The following is a 5062-nucleotide window of genomic DNA, read 5'->3' as shown; positions in this document are numbered from 1 at the left end:
GGGGACATGTTTTTAGGTGGTAGGGGAGCAAATTTTAGGTTTTTTTGTAGGGCAGGGCAAATATTGGTTGATTGTCATGGGGACAGGGCTTGGCGGAAAAACTTTTTGAGGGGAATTGTTTCCAGGGCAGGGGAAATTGGCAAGTTTTTTTTTCGCCACAGGGCGAAGGAGCTTCAAAAATTCACAGTGGGGAGGGGAAACAGGCAAAAATAAGTGGGGAGTGGGTAAAAATTAAGTTTGAGTGTGGGAGGGTAAGTCGAAAAATGTTCTGTGGGAGGGCAGAACAGCTAGTTAATTACCCTCTTGACTTAAAATTAGTCAATTCACATTATTTGTCATGCACAATATATCTTATCATAGTAAGGACCTTTTTAAAAGTGCATTGTTCGTTGGCTGCACCTGAAACACGTTAGGGTTGAAATTTGTCATAAAGTGGCGTAGACTGCACCAAAACAATGGGTAAGCGTATTTCTACATGATGTATCCAAGAAATAAGGCTGGAAGACTGACCCGTATACATTGTACATAGACTGAAAGATCCGTCGCTCGAGGGTTATCTCATTGATGGCCTTTATTTGCAATTCTGAAAGCCTACTTGAGATTGCAAGAATTATCAGTGACTTTGAGCCTGTTTGAGAGGTAACCATCATAAAAAACACTGACACTTTTCAATGTATATCAAATATTTACACCTACGCTTGCTCGCACACAATACAGGTATCAGATCAAGCGCACGTCAAAAAAATGTAAGTTTATATAAAGTTATAATAAACCAACATTGTGTATGAAATCTGCTGTGAAGGATTTTTGTAGGGAGGCGTCATTATTTATGGTCGGGGGGGGGTCGGAGGAATGTCATCGGAAACGAGTAATCCCCCTTCCAACCATGATGAATTTGAGTAACCCCTTCTCTCTAACACAGAAATTTAGACTGACCCCAACCCAGCCCTACTTAGAGAAGTTAAATATCAATACATGTATTTGTAAAATTTACAAAAATTCAGCAATAGTAATGGCCTTTTACATTCTGGTGTATCCTGCTGGATTATCATCGGTTAACTCATGACGATTGAAAAAGGTGAAACTACCAAAATGAAATTCAAAGTCACAACAAATTATGGATAAAAAACCTCATGGTATAACCAGTATCTAACCATATAGTATTGTTCAGTTTGGATGGGTTTTCATGACGGGGTTTCACCAGGATATCTGACAGGGTAGAACACGCGAGGGGCTGAGGGGGAAGTGTCAGATGGGGTGTCCACTTTTGCATGGAAACTTTTGAGAAATTGATGAGTGCAATGGTACAGTCTGGTACAATATGTGAGGTGTTTTCAATGTGTTTATTTTCTAATCAAAACTGTTAGAACAGCCAAAGGGGAGCGCACGAGTGGGGTGTCCCCCCTCTAGCATAAAAAATTTTGAGAAATTGATGTGTGCAATGGTGCAATCTGAGAGGTTTTTCAATTTATTATGAATCAAAAATTGAGTAATCCCCCTTCTGAGCAACCCTCTTGTCGCTTTCAGTGTCTCTGAGTGACTCAGATTTCTCCGACCCCTAGGTCGTAAATAATGACGACTCCCTTATGGCGCGGCGGCTGCCAGTCTCGGCAAAGGAGTACGAAGTCATCGATTTGCCAAAATTGTAAAAATTGTAAACAGTGAGTTGCAATAATTTCTCAGTATCTTCCCAGCAAGACCATACCATAGACCCTCGAGTTTTCTCTCGAGTCTACTAATAGGCCTAATTAATGAAATTCGATATGGGGTAATCTCGCTTTTTATCTCCGTGATGATAAACAAGTACAGAGGGAACGGAGCCCGGGAACGGAGAAGGCACCCCACAGACTGCATTTGTGATTACAATTACGGCTATATGTCCACTGCAGCTAGTCTGGTTCCCTGACCCACGCGTGCATTTCTACCGCTGGCGGCGCAGCTCGCGGTAGAATGGGGTAGGGAACCAGACTACAGCCGGGCCTTAATTGATATGCAAATATTGTTTCCCATAACTCCTTTCGAACTTATTTCGGTTGTAAAACCTATTACAGTCTAGCAAAGGCTTTCAAAAATGAATTAAATATTTTTGATATCCGATAAGATACTTCCAAAAACACTTCGTTTTTAAAGACGTGATGAAAAATAAAAATAAATTTAGCCAAAATTGGATTTTTTCAGCAACGCCGATGAACACTGTACTAAGGAGTATGAAAAGTGATCTTGCAGCAAATCGCATATGAAGTTTGGTCATGCGAGATACTGGTAATGATGTTGCCACACAAGTTGTTACTCTGGTTTTTCTGCAACACGCATAAATCTTTCGCCTTTTACTAAAGATTTCCGTGCAGAAGAACATTCTAATGAGTCTATAGACAATTTTTGCAGACCCTGCCTATGGCGGGGCGATAATACAAGATAACGATAGAAAACTCATGCAACAACATGCAACGAGGACTTTAGGTGTTGGTCCACAATATACATGTATTCGTGTCATAGCCAGCGTGTCGATTATTAATGTACACGAAGAGGCACTGATAAAAAAACTGTTTTTCAGCATCATTACGTACATAGTCTTGGCAGTGTAAATGGGCAAGGGATAACGTAATAGTTGACCGAACAACTAACTCGATTGAACGACAAAGCAAATGGTTTCAAACACACTGCCATACTTGCCCTGCAACGTGAAAGAGTTCAATAATTTACACTTGATACAAAGACATGCTTTTAGCCTAATTGCAGTGGTTGATTAAGGGCCGTGGATAATTATAACTAATAAAACACGCGCACGGTAAACGCGACTTCTGTGTTATAGGGGGAAGGGGTTTGGCTGTATTTCGATTATCGTGCGCAAAAATCGTACTACAACTACAAGTTTTCCTATCGTGACATCTCGCTACACGTTTTTCTGTACCGTAAAATATCGCGGTACATTTTTGTCGTGTACAAGGCCAGTACGGCACCGGCGCTACACCAGCATTCGTTGATATACATGTGAATCAGTGCACGAGTAAAATAACGTAACAATCATTTTGGATACAGTTTCATTTCATTCTATTGGTTGCGTCATTCTTGAGTTGGCACTGAACAGCGATTGATAATAACAGCACGAAAGTGCTATTTAGTGGGTCAAAGTTGCCAAATTTTTGACCCCATGTTGAGTGCGTAGTAATCGGACTGCTATCGCAATAATCGAACGTGTATTTGGAATGTGATTAGGGGCTAAATATTGATAATTTGAAACTTCAAAACCCCGATTTTCAATTTCGACGTGTTTAGAAAACTGTATATAAATATTTCGTGATAGTTACATTTAATCCATGGACGACTCAACCATATTTAGATGCGTGTACACACAGAGGACAGCCCGTGTGTCCAGTACACACGGGCTGTCTCTGTGTGTTGTTTTCAGCACCTTTTATCGTATGGCCTGGCTAACTTCGCCAAGGTTATAGCGCCCGAAATAGCTTCTACCAAAAAAACTATCCAAAACGGGACAGCAGCGCGTCACTTCACTTAACACATGACTTATAAAACGCTATACATGTAGTATCAATACAGAGCGAAGTGAATACAACTGCAACGAACAGCATGAGACTGAATGTCCGAAAACTGAGGTCGTCCGAAAACTGTCACACTGAGTGTGGCGAATGTAATCGCCGATTGTTGGATGCAGATACAGAATGAGGCTTGGTTGGATTTTCGCACTGTGTGTTGTTTTCAGCACCGTAAGGGGAGGGGGTTTAGGACAAACGCACTTAGTTTCGTTTACCGTGCGCATGTTTTAATTATCCACGGCCCCTAAATACGTGCATGGCAGGGAAACTCCTTGCATGGAGGGTTGCCACGCCCTATTTTGGAAATTTTGCAACAATACTTTGAAAACAAATGATACTAGATAACTAATCAGAAGTTTTGTTGTTCAGAAATTTTTCGAATCGGAGGGACCTTCATGTCATAATTTATTTGCGTTTTCGAATTTCCTAACCTTCGTTATTTTGTTTTCCTTTGTTTTGTTTTGTTTTGTTTTTTTTAGGAGGGTGAAATGCAAATACGTCCCTGAATTACAATTAATTTTCATCAATCTAATAGGGAAATTTGCTCTCAGTATATTATTAAAATTCAATGCAAGACAAGTTCTTCAATAGAAGTCTTGCCATTTGAAATTTTTCAAATTTACAACTTTCAAAACCTAAAACGAAAAGTGCTTATGAAAGACAGAACTAAAAGGGCGCTGTTCACCGTTACAGGTTTGTTACTAAATATAGCTGTACGCGTGCGACATCAGACGCTCAAGCAACAAATGCTGATAAACTTTTATCAACGTTGCACGCGTGGCTGTTTTTGCAGCTTGTAATCTGAATCTTGACAATGAATACGTCTTTTAGTATTCATTGTTATACCAGCAATCGCCTACTAAGATGTATATTTATCATTCTTGATGGCGTAATTTTCAAAAAGTGTAATCCAAATATGCGGACAAGTATTTATTTTTGCATATTAATAAAAGAACAATGACGTCAATCGTGAACAGCCCTACTAAGACAAGCTGTACAACATATTAAAGCAGTATGCGCCTAAAAAGTGAAAGACTGAACTTTTTGCTCAAACTTTCCTCACTGAATCTTTCAACCACTCTTTCAAAATTCAAGAATAAAAATCGGAGGATCACCATCCAAATTTTGGTATTAGAGAAACAAATTACCAGAGATTTATATTTGAAAGATATGAAAATTATTATAATGGCTATCATTCCTGTGTTAACTCTATGAAGAGAAAATACAATTTATGATTTTCAAAAAACTAAGACAGTCAAAAGTTTTCTTAAATCAAGAGTTATAAAATGAACCCCCAGACGTGGTATCTCAAAGGAGAATTCAAAAAGTTTGCGAGTCCGAATATCTGTCCTCGAGGCGCATTCTACCTTAACAAAAAACAATGTCAAAAGTTTCATTATGATTCATTTGATCTTAAATGAAACTTTGAAAAGCAAGATGAACTTGTTTCCATAGTGATAGTGTGGGTAAGATGGATGATTTGCAATAAACAATACAACAGGTAAGAA

General features: G+C 39.1%; 1 non-coding gene across 1 annotated transcript; it reads left to right on the top strand.

The window, feature by feature from the left end:
* Positions 1-2286: 2286 nt before the first annotated feature.
* Positions 2287-2405, top strand: LOC139119504 (U5 spliceosomal RNA). Its single transcript, XR_011548946.1, has one exon. It is a non-coding gene; the product is annotated as a U5 spliceosomal RNA (small nuclear RNA).
* The last annotated feature ends 2657 nt before the right edge of the window (positions 2406-5062 follow it).

The sequence above is a fragment of the Ptychodera flava genome, chromosome 19, assembly GCF_041260155.1.
Source record: "Ptychodera flava strain L36383 chromosome 19, AS_Pfla_20210202, whole genome shotgun sequence".
In the NCBI taxonomy this organism is placed as follows: Eukaryota; Metazoa; Hemichordata; class Enteropneusta; family Ptychoderidae; genus Ptychodera; species Ptychodera flava.
This window is presented reverse-complemented; position numbering and strand designations above follow the sequence as displayed.